Source organism: Chrysochloris asiatica, unplaced genomic scaffold (assembly GCF_000296735.1).
Source record: "Chrysochloris asiatica unplaced genomic scaffold, ChrAsi1.0 scaffold00017, whole genome shotgun sequence".
NCBI classification, from domain to species: domain Eukaryota; kingdom Metazoa; phylum Chordata; class Mammalia; order Afrosoricida; family Chrysochloridae; genus Chrysochloris; species Chrysochloris asiatica.
In genome coordinates, this window is record NW_006408535.1 from 15,965,885 (window position 1) to 15,978,581 (window position 12,697).

Here is a 12,697-nt window from a genome sequence, read left to right on the forward strand (position 1 = left end):
CAAGGCTGTCAATCCATAGACTGTGTGGGTGAGTTGAAGGCATACATTTAACCAGATGGATCCAAGAAGCAATGCTCCCTTATAGAAGTTAAGTATTGCAATTTGCAATTAAGTCACATTTTGAGGATTCAGACTTCCTCTAAACAGATAGCACTTCTCAAAAACATCTAGACAAGATAAATCATCTTTCTATAGTTGTGATTTTTATGAAAAAGCAAAATATGCACATCTGTTATTAATGTTATGAGAAGAGATTTTCCTTTGCTATCATCATTAAACTATTTTTATGCACCCCTCCCCCCACAAAAAGTGTTCTTGTATGGAAAAACATACCTTCCTGCTAATAAGTTTAAAACAATAAATGATGTTTCTGAGCAAAGGATCCATAAGAAAGTCTTTAAAGCTCATATTCACTGCTTATTTGGGGGGATTAAGACAGACAGCAGGCTTAAGGGTCTGTGGCTTGCATCCTCACTACTAACCTTACAGTGCTTTAATAGTAAATACATAGCAGTAATACTAGGGAGCTCTGGTAGCATAGTGGTTACGAATCGGGCTGCGAACTACAAGGTCAGCAGTTTGAAACTACCAGCTGTTCCACGGGAGAAAGATGAGGCTTTCTGCTCCTGTAAAGATTTACAGCCTCGGAAACCCTGTACAGGGTCGCTATGACTCGGAACTGATTCCACGGCACATAACAATAACAGCAGTAATACTTCCCTTTGTTTAAGTATTTGCCTGTATTATGTGTATCTCAGAATTACTTGGTAAAATAAGTGGGAGATTATTATTCCTATTTTGAATGGAAAAATTACATGAGATTTAGGAAGGTTCAAAAGACCAAAGCCTATCTCACAATCAAACTAGGGAATCTTTACTGTTAAAGTCTCTAAAGGGAAGCTCAGTTGTACATATCAAAACGTAAAATATGCACAACCTTTGACTCAGTAATTCTTTTTAAAGATGCATGCAACAGAGATCATTAACAAGTATGAAAAAACGTATGCACAAAAATAATAATCACAACACTGCTAATAATAGCGAAAGCCTATATGCCCAACAGTAGAAAATTAGATAAATAAAGTGCATGAAGGCAGTAAAATGCTATACAACTTTTTTTGTTTGTTTGTTATACAACATTTTTAAATGATAGTGTCGAGCTATAATTAAAAAGGTAAAGATTTGGCCATAACTTACCTTTAAGTTAAAGAAAATGTGTAAGAGAGGTATTGTACTGGTGAAAACATCAGTCAACACTGTCCAATTATATAAATCATCTCCTGTGTTTTCCAAAACAGTTGCCATTAACCACACTTAAAATATGGCTAGTACAACTAAGGAACTAAATTTAAATCATATTCAATTTTAGCTAATTTAGGTTTAAATTGCCACATAGGGCTAATGGTTGCCATATTGGATAATGCAGTAGGCATATATTATGAGTACAACCAAAAATAATTATCAAACCACAGTATTTTGTTTAAACAACAACAAAAATATCAGCCAACCTATATCTAGGAGAAAGCCAAAGATGAAGCAATAAATCAGTCAACAACAGGCTTACCTAAGGTGTTGCTCTATCTGCATCATGAGGCCCTGGTCCATGGCTTTTATGCACATGGTAGTTCTGTACCTGGGCAGGATTGTGTTAATTTGGCAAGTACTGGTTCACATACTAGCAAATAAATAGCTTTATGCAAAACAAAACAAAACAAAACAAAAACCTATATTTTTGTGTTCATTCTGCAGAACAATCCAGAAAGAGCACATGATAAATGGAAGGAAGCAGAAAATCGAAGTTGGAACATTGAAAGTGGAACCAGATTTTTCTCTCTTTTTTCGGAAGGAAGACAAAATATTCAACTCATAGAATAGATTTGTTAGTGATTAGGAAGTTCATGTTTTCTACTTACAGGTTTTAATTCTATCAATATGTACTGAAACAACAACAACATCTTATTTTATCATCTATCAGCCAGTATAAAACCTGAGCTTGAGGAATCACACAAGCTTTTAATTAGACCTTTAAGCCTTCAGGATGCAGATGGGGTGTTTGTAGGTATTTTCCAAACTATAGTCAAACCTGTGAGAGCTGGAAGGGACTGGATGGGACTGCTTGTTTTTCTGGGTCTCACAGGTTTTCTCCTTTCACAGGGGGTGGTCTTACATTTTTCTGTCATTCTCTATGAGCAGGAACGATTATAGTTTTCCTTCTTTGACTGGTTTCTGCCTTACCCTGGTTCTGGCTCTCACCAATTTTACTGAATTTGCAAACCTAACCAAACATCTATTATACTTTCAGATAACTTGTTAGACTAACACAATAGTGAGCCCACTTTCCCCAGCTGTGTTTTTTTCTCAATGTTCTTCTATTATAAACACTTTATGATAAACATATTCATATACAAATCTTTTTATTGAAATTTAAAGAAGCCTTCTTAAAGAATGAACTGGCCAAATTTTTCAAGTGTTTCACAGTAAAATTATACTTAACAAAGGCCTTCTGTCAATGGGATCCCCTTTCCAATGTTCCAGAAATCCCAAAGGTGCAGTGGTTAAGTGCTGAGCTACTAACTGAAAGGTCCGTGGTTCAAATCCACCAGTAGCTCCTTGGGAGAAAGATGTGGTTGTCTGTTTATATAAAGATCACAACCTTGGAAACCCTATATAACAGCCCTACTATGTCCTACAGGCCCTATCTGAGTTGGACCTAACTACCGTGAGTTTCTGAGTCCAATATCCACTTCTTAGGAGGAAAAACTAAGCCCTAGAAAGGACATTAGAGAAAGTATCGAATTTTCAGAGTAAGTCGCTTAGCCCATCTAAATTGCTTAGCCCATCTAAAGCATTTTATTTTATGATAATCAAGTTTCTACTGGTGACTTTAAAAAAATGCAGTATCTTAAATCCTCAGAAAGATTTAGTTACATAATACTATGCACTCTTAAGTTTAAGGGAAAGGTGTACTAATAGACCTTAAAAAACAATTTGGGTATAACATAAAACCAAATTTGATTTTTTTATTTTAGACTCAGTTAACTAGAAATTTCAAATAAAATATACCCTGCCCCTTACAGCCTAGTTAGTCAAGACTATATTTTATTGTATTTAACGATCAAAAGCAAAGTGTTTTATGACTGTCTGGATATGTGCAATTGCCACAAAACTAATTCGTATACACATTTCCCATCTCACACTGATACAATAACAAAAGCAGCAAGTAGTGCTTCGACTAGATAATAACAGTCATAATCTGAATTACTAACATTTTTGTGGCAACTGAGGGATTTCAAAGTCCTTCTAAAGAATGTTCTCACTTGATTTTTACAACAGTCTTCAGAGATAAAGATTTATCAACTAAGGAAATCAAGGCTCATGTAGCTCACAGAATTGCTTGGTACCTGACATTTATTAAGTATCAGAGTAAGGCCCATAACCAGGTCTGACATCACAAAAGCCTAGTTGCTTTCCACTCTTGCTCACTCCAGGCATTTTGCCAGCAGGCAAAAAAGAGGCATGAGGATAGGGACTACAACTGCTTGCCAGGGATTTGGCAAGCCCCATTCCAGCCTTATATGCACATGTTATTGTTAAGTGCCATCGAGTCAGAGAGAGAGAGAGAGGGTGTATGTGTGTGTGTGCGTGCATGTGTGTACGTATACACATAGGAATCTGACACAGACTGGGCAATACTAATCAGGCACCAAGTCTTCATTCCTCTCATGTGCTTCTTTCTGGGACCTCTGATGTAGCTTGAACCAAATGAACCACCATCAAGAAATGGGGCCAGACAAGGATTCCCTTTATCACTGCTACTACTCAACATTGTGTTAGAAGTCTTAGCCAAAGCTGTAAAGCAAGAAAGGGAAACTAAAGGCATCCAAATTGCCAAAGAAGAAGTAAAACTCTATTCACAAATGATATGATCCTATATGTAGAAAATCCCAAAGTCTCAGCAAAAAATTATTGGAACTCATTGGAAGATTCAGCAAAGTGTCAGGGTGCAAGATCAAAACAAAATTCAGTTGGATTCCTCTACACTAACAAACACAGCTCTGAAAAGGAACTTAGGAAATCAACACCATTTACAATAGCCACCTGTAGGATGAAATATTTAGGAATAAAACTAACCAGAGGAACAAAAGACCTATACAAAGAAATCTACAAAACAACACTACAAGAATTCAAAAGAGATTTACAAAAAATGGTAGAGTATACCATTCTCATGGATAAGAAGACTTAACATTGTGAAACTGTCAATACTGCACAAAGTAATCTACAGATATAGTACCATCCCAATCCAGATTCCAACAACATTGTTTAAAGAGATGGAAAAAACTATCATGCAAAGCACTGCTAAAGAAGAAGAACAAAATTTGAGGTCTCTCACTCCCTGATTTCAAAATTTACTACATAGATACAGTGGTCAAAGCAGTCTGGCATTGGTACAATGAAAGATACATAGATCAATGGAACAGAATTGAGAACCCAGAAGTAAATACATCCACATACAGTCAGCTGATCTTTGACAAAGGGCCAAAACATTAAATGGACAAGAGATAGTCTCTTCAACAAACGGTGCTGGCAAACTGGAAATCAATTCATAAAAGAATGAAACAAGACCCATATTTCACACCATATACAAAAATTAACTCAAAATAGACTAAAGACATAAATGTAAATCCCAGAACGATAAAGATCAACAATGAAAAAATAGGAACAAACCTAAAGGTTCTAATACATGGCATACACAGACTATTCAAACATGGCAAAAAACTCACAAGCAATAGAGAACAAAACTGATGATGGGGATATACTAAATATTAGAAACTTATGTGTATCAAAAGGTTTCACCAGAAGAATAAATAGGGAGACCACAGACAAGGAAAAAACCAATTGCAAAGACATATCAGACAAGGGAATAAACTCTAAAATTTATAGGAAACTAAAACATCTCTACAAGAAAAAGACAAATAACCCAATTAAAAAATGGACACAGGACACGAACAGACACTTCACCAAGAAAGGAATTCAGGAAGTCAACAAATATATGCAGAAATGTTCAAGATCATTAGACATTGGTTGGTTGGCTGGTTATGTGACATGGAGTCAGTTCCAACTCATAGCGACCCTGCATAAGGTTTCCGAGGTTGTAAATATTTATGGGAGCAGAAAGCCTCATTGTTCTCCCATGGAACAGCTGGTAGTTTTGAACTGCTGACCTTGAGGTTAGCAGCCCAACTTATAACCACTACGCTACCAGAGCTCCTTCTTGTTGTTTTTGTTGTTGTTGTTGTTGTTACGTGCTATTGAGTTGGTTCTGACTCATAGCAACCCTGTACAGGGTTTCAAAGGCTGTAAATCTTTACGGGAGTAGAAAGCCTCCTCTTTCTCCTGCAGAACAGCTGGTAGTTTCAAACTGCTGACTGTGAGATTAGCAGCCCAGTGTAAATCAAAACAATAGTGAAATATCATCTCACACCATCGTTAACAGCACAGTTCAAAAAAGCAGAAAACAATAAATGCTGGTGAGGGTGTGGAGAAACTGGGACTCTCCTACATTGCTGGTGGGACTGTAAAATGGTTCAACCACTCTGGAAAATAGTATGGCGCTTCCTAAGAAAGTTGGAAATAGAAATACCTTATGATCTAGCAATTCCTCTCTTGGTATATATCCAAACCAGAACACAAGTAGGTATATGCACACCAGTGTACATCACAGCACTATACATAATAGCAAAAAGATGGAGACAGCCTAAGTGCCCATCAGTTGTTGTTGTTACGTGCCGTTGAGTCGGTTCCGACCCATAGCGACCCTGTACAGGGTGTAAATCCTTAAGGGAGTAGAAAGCCTCATCTTTCTCCCGCGGAGTAGCTGGTAGTTTCGAACCGCTGACCTTTAGGTTCGCAGCCCGATTCGTAACCACTACACTACCAGAGCTCCTTAAGTGCCCATCAGTAGAAGAATGGATAAACAAACTTTGGAATGTATTCACAATGGAACATTATGCTACTCTGAAGAATAATGAAGCTGCAAAACACCTCATAACATGGATGAACCTTGAGGACATTATGCGAAGTCAAATCAGGCACAAAAGTACAAATATTGTAAAAATTCATTACTAAGAAAACATTTCCATACTAAAAGAAAATTCTTCAATGGTTACCAGGGGTGGGAGGGAGGGGACAGTAACTCACAGGTTAGGGTTAGACACATGATAGCTCGGGTGACATTGTTGTTGCTGTTATGTTCAGTCAAGCCTATTCCAACTCTTAGCAATCCTATATAGGATGTTCAAGGAGTAGCTGGTGGGTTTGAACCAGTGACCTTGCCATTCAAACTAGCCCAGCAATCCAGTGATTATCCTGTAGTGTCACACCAGGACTCCTGTGCCACCTTAGGCAAGTCCCTCATGAGAGATCTGTGGTATTATGGGATGAGCTGAAGTTATCCATGCATAATTAGCATTTAGAGAAAAGTAAAATGCAAATGCTAGGGCACTGGTTAGTTGTCTTTCTAGCAGATTAAATGTTCTGTGGAACTGTAAGAGGAAGTTTGCATCCTCACCCAGGTGCAGGAAGAGGAGATTGGAGATCAAGGCCACACACTTGGCAGATTTCACAGTTTGCTTAGGGTGTGCCTTATTAACTTTTCAAAATGTTAAAGTTGGAAAGAACACTGAAAAGACCATAGTGCTTTAATTTTACTAATGAGGTAGCTGAGACTCGAAGAGGGATGTGCTACTACATCCTGAGGTTAGTGACAGAGACTGGACACTGGACACTGGTACTAATTCAGGAGGTTGAAAACAAAAAGAAACTGCCACTGAGGTAGAGTTACCCAGCTACAAACAAAAGTCATTCTGTTTCACCTCATTTGTAGACAGATTTCTTTACTTCCCAAAGGACCTTTGGTCTTAGACATCAGTTATCAACATACCATTTATAGTTCTTACCCCATTTGCCCTCCTTTCTATAGAAATGGAAGTGGTTGTGGATAGATTTATGACTGCATTATTAGTCAATGTACCAGATCCTAACTTTTGAAATCAATACTCTTCTTTAGGATCCATTAGAAGTAATGTGCTTAGTGAGCACATTTCCATATAAGCTCTAACTTGGACAGAAAAAGAATGTAAATGAATGTTAATCTGCTAGACATTCCAAGAAGAAGATAGATTTGTAATTCTACTTCCTTTCAAATATGATATACAATCTATTAAAGATTTAGAAGAATTGAACTTAAAAAAAACTTATAGGGCATAGAGATTTAATTTGGCCCATACTTTGGCTTATGTTAACTTATTGTTAGGTGCCATCGAGTTGGTACTGACTCACAGAGACCCTATGCAAAACAGAACGAGACAGCCCAATCCTGGGCCAACCTCACAACTGTTGCCACACTTGAGCCCACTGATGCTGCCACTTTGACAATCCATCTCGCTGGGGGTCTTCCCCTTTTTTTCTGACCCTCCACCTTACCAAACATGATATCTTTCTCCAGGGACTGGTCCCTCCTGACAATATGTCCAAAATATGAGAGATGAAGTTTGGCTACACTGGCCTCCACGGAGTATTCTGGCTGCACTTCTTCCAACACAGATCTGCTTGTTCTTTTAATTTGGCCCATACTTTGGGTTATATTAACTGGAGTTCCTTCTTTAAAGGAATCTAATTGAGATTACTCATCTTATTCTTTAATAAAAATGTCAATTTTTGTTCTGAGTTAATTCCAATAAAATTCTGTTTAGTTTGTCCAAACTCTAAGCCCAAAGCTTCTGTAAATAATTACACTAAATTTTAAATGCTTATGAATCTTTTTTTTTTTTTTTTTCACTGAAATATCCATGGCAAGTTATGGTTTCCTTGCGTGGTGATGTCATCTAGAGTGAGCAAAAAGGAAATTTAAAAATTAAAATGTGAGATTCAATCAATTGACCAAAAATAAGTTTGAAATTTTATATAAAGCAGTAGGAAAACCTGACCTTAAAATACTTTTAAACTTGTCTGAGAAGATAAAAAGGTATATGAAGGTAAGTCAAAAAGTATTGCTGCTAGAACTCCAGTTCATAAACCCATTGGTATATTCCAAAAAAAAAACATGTTTAAACATGTCTCTGCAATCAGTGGATTGCTGCAGACATTCTCTCAGTGAACATTTGTCTTAATCTCATTAGGGTACCTTCAAAAAACTGGTCCAATCAAACAGTGGCTTCTGAGGGGATCTGCTGGGCCAGTTAAATACAAGCCAGAAAGGTCAGTTCAAAGGCTATGGAGGCTGGTTTCTGGAACCCCAAAGGGGTCATCTTGATAGACTTTCTCAAAAGCCACAGGGGACTTATTATGAAGAAGTTTGAAAGAAATTGGAAACTGCATTGGCAGGGAAAAGTCCAGGAACATTACAGCAAGAATTTGTTTTCCCATCATGACAATGCACCTGCTCATTCTTCAAGGGTAACAAGGGCTATTGTAGAATTTTGTTGGGAGACCTTACCCCATCCACCCTACAGCCCTGATCTTGCCCCATCAGAGTTTGAGGAACAAAAGCAAATCTGATGGGGCAAATCATTCCCAGCTTATAGTGATCCTTTATAGGGTTTCTAAAGAGCAGCTGGTGAGTTGGAACCACTGACCTATGGTTCAGTGCATTATCCTGCAGTGCCACTCCAAGACGTATAACTTAAAGTAATGTACTCCAATATTTTGAAAACACAGACTCACAAGGAGACTTATACACCAGTGTTCATTATAGCACTATTTACAATAGCCAAGACGTGGAAAGAGCCTAAATGTCATCAAGAAATGAATGGTTGATGGTGGTTATGGTTACGTGATGTGGATTCAGTTCTGACTCATAGCAACCCGGTATAAGGTTTCTGAGGCTGTAAATCTCTATGGAAGCAGAAAGCCTCATCTGTCTCCTGTGGAACGGCTGGTAGATTTGAACTACTGACCTTGCAGTTAGAAGCTCAACTTGTAATCCACTACACTACCAGAACTCCTTAAGAAATGAATGGATACACAAAATATGGTACAGACAATGAGGCTTCAAGAAATTCATTGAAAAATTCCTTTCTCTTTTAATCCATTTCTCCATGAACTTTTTGAAGCCCTCTTGTATGTAGCATGGGATACTCAGCTAGTAGGAGAAATAAAATCTTGATACATATTATTGTGTTGATGGAGGTTGAATACATTTTACTGAGTGAAATAAGTCAATCACTAAAAGACAAATATTGTATGACCTCACTTGTATAAAAAGACAAGAAAACACAAAAGTACAGAGACCAGTGTTTATTAATGATTACGGAGCAGGAGGGAGGGGGTCAACAGTGATGGAAAAATCATGCTGATTAAGGGTATGATTGTATAGCCAATTATTATCATTGCTATCAAAAAGATGTACAACTGTAAATACTGAAACTGGCAAAAGTTATGTGATAGATATAAAAGGGCTTCAAAAGTTTATAGATAAATGGAACTTTTTGAAATCCCCTCATGAATTTACAGCAATGTCCAAAAAAAAAAAAAAAAAAAAGTTGTATATACAACCAAACACCTCATGGAATTTGGTTTCTTGGTTTGGAGTTTTAGGATTAGGGTTTCATGGGACATCCCTTTAACTGGCTTAATAATGTTTAGTGCTTCTTTGCTACCTCCTAGATGTGCCTGCATAGTGCCTGGGGTTTTAAAAGCTTTCAAGTACCCATCCAAGGCACAATAAATGATCTATAGTCACCTGAAGCAACAGGGGGAAAAGGAGAGTAGGGAACAAGAGGAGAATTATGGGATATGTGGTTAATCGCCTCCATCCACAACTATCTCCTTTTCCATGAAATCAGAAGAAGTGGATGGTGCCCAGCTATCATTACCGAACATTTTGATTAAAGATCTCATAGAAGAGTGCTGATCAAAAGTGGGGAAATGCAGAACAGAATTTCAAATTCCTCACTCTAGACTTTCTGGAGGCGTGGAGGGTGGATGAAACTATTGCCTGAAACTATTTCCCTGAGATAATCTTTAAACCTTAAACCAAAACTATCCCTGAAGTCTTCGTAAATAACCACATAGTTTAGCCTAATGAGTAAAAAAGAAGTTCTGCCTTGAGCATTATACCTTTTAAGAACAATCTATATGAAATCAAATTGACAACAGCAACTCAAAAAATTAGACAAGAACCCTAGTGTGTGTTAATAAGGGAGCAACAATTCAGAAAAAAGAGAGTGAAAATATTAGCAGAACTTGAAGACTATAATCAATGTAACTGAATTGTACATATAAAAACTGGTGGACTGGTGTATGTTTTGTGTTGCATATTCTCAACAACAAAATAAATACAATTTAAAGGTAAAGAAAAAAACGTAGGGCCGTCAACAGTGGTGCTAAATTGTGGCTCAAGAAAGTACGTGTTTTCCAAGCACTGTGAGCTAAGAATAATTTGTAAGATTTTATTGACGAGCGAGGAGATGTGTGCCAGTTCTATCACTGGTTGTAATTGGATGTGGATGAAGATAGTTGTGAGTTCAAAGTTCATGCTGCATTGTCTAGTTGGGGTCATGACACTAGGAAAGGAAACCATAATTCATCTTAAACAGTTTCACTGAGGAATAAGACTCTCTCTCACTCTTGGTTTGCTATCACTGACTAATAAATCCACTAAAATATCAATAAGAGACCACAAACAAAAACACAAAACTAATTTTAGTGAGGAATAAAATAAGCATTTGCTTGACAAAATAAAAACAGTGTTAAATTTATAAAATTATGTTAAAGAGTTGCACAGTTTTCTTCATAGTCTTTTACTTTCAGCTTCAATAAATTTGTTCTGGAAAACCTGCAACATATTTATGAACTGCATTTTGAAAGACATATTGAATTTTAGGATAACCACAATAAGCAATTATGAATAATTCATTCTCATTTATGATCCCATGGCAGACACAAAATAGAATTGCTTGTAGCTCTGTGGGAAAAACTAAGTCGACTTATTTTTCAAAAATACAAAATAACCAAACAATGAAACATTTTTTTTCTAACATACATTTAATACCTCTACAATTTAACTTATGGAAGTTTAGAAAGAAACATTATTTTTTTAATGTAGGCCCCTCAAGCTTATAACTAACTAAGACGTTGTTGTTGTTTTAAGTGCCGTCGAGTCCATCCCGACCCATAACGACCCTGTATAGAGTTTCCGAGGAGCAGCTGGTGAGCTTGAACCACCGACCTTGCAGTTCAAACTGCTTTGCAGTCTGCCACATTAACCCACAGCGCCACACCAGGACTCTAAAATCACAAAAAGTAGGTAGGGAAAAGGCGCCCTATTGGGGAAGGTGCGCTCTTTGTGGGGTCTCTTAGCGGTTGTGGGGAGTAAAACCAGATCCCTGCCACGAGGGCAGTATGTCAGACAACAATGACAATTTTGATGGTGGTAATTTTGATGATGTGGAGAAGGAGGAAGGACTATATGACCTGGAGAATGCTGAGGAGGAGGGCCAGGAGAACGGGGAGATCCTTCTGTTAGGGAGCATCCGACCGCAGGCCAACCAGAAGCGGGTCACCACCCCATACACGACCAAGTATGAGCGAGCCTGCGTGCTGGGCACCTGAGTCCTCCAGATCGCGATGTGTGCCCCCATGATGGTGGAGCTGGAGGGGGAGACAGACCCCCTGCTCATCACCATAAAGGAACTTAAGGCCCAAAAGATCCCCATCATCATTCGCTGCTACCTGCCAGACAGAAGCTATGAGGACTGGGGCGTAGACGAACTCATCATCACTGAGCCTCAGCCTCCTTCCTGCCCCACCTCGGCCTCTACCCTCCTGCTCTTCATCCGTGTAAATAATAAAGTGCTCCGCCTTCCAGCCGCCAAACAAACAAACAAAAAAGCAGGTAGGAGAAAAATGAAAAGGAAAATCTGCAATCATGTTGGTGTTGTATGCCAAAGACTACATTCTGATTTATAGGGTTTTGAGAGCAGCTTGTGGGTTTGAACTTCTGGAATTGCAATTAGCACAGTTAGCAGTTCTGTGCTTATCTGACAACGCCACACCAGGGCTACTGCTGTCATACACACACAGATAATGTCAGCTACTGTATAAATCCATGCAAAGCTTGGATTCATTTGGATTCATGTAGCTCAATATTCAGTGTGGAAGATCAGAATCCATCAGATAGATACACCCAAGGGAGAAACTATCATTTATATGGGACCAAGAAAATCATCAAGCCCACATGGGCATTTAATAAATCGTTTATAGCTTTTGCTGTGCTAATGAGGTATTTTGGAATCCTGACGTGGTGCTGTAAGATAGCATTGGACTGCTAACCACAAGGTTGTTGATGGAAACCTACGACCTATTCCTTGGAAACCCTATATAGGGTCACTGTAATTCGGAGCTGACTTGACAGCACTTAACAAATTAGGTGTTTATATGTCCACTTAGACAAATCATATAGTTTTCTGTACAAATATAATAGGGAATAACTTAAGTAAAAAAATTAAATAGCCCATCACCTTCAAAGGTCTCCTCACAGTAACCATTCACTAATGAAATCAAGTTTTCACTGCCAGTATGATTGATCAAACATGCAATCAAGAGTATTGCTCATTACTGGTGATTGGAATGCAAAGGTTGGGAGCAAAGAGGAAGGACCAGTAGTTGGAAATTTTGGACTTGGTGATAGAAATGATGC

At 38.1% G+C, this 12,697-nt stretch overlaps 1 protein-coding gene and 1 pseudogene across 1 annotated transcript in view; one reads left to right on the forward strand and one right to left on the reverse strand.

Moving 5' to 3' along the window:
• The window catches only part of AKAP6 (A kinase (PRKA) anchor protein 6), a 516,985-nt gene that overhangs the window by 484,695 nt on the left and 19,593 nt on the right, over positions 1 to 12,697 (reverse strand). The window lies entirely within an intron of this gene.
• The window catches only part of LOC102842046, a 5,058-nt pseudogene continuing 3,761 nt past the window's right edge, over positions 11,401 to 12,697 (forward strand).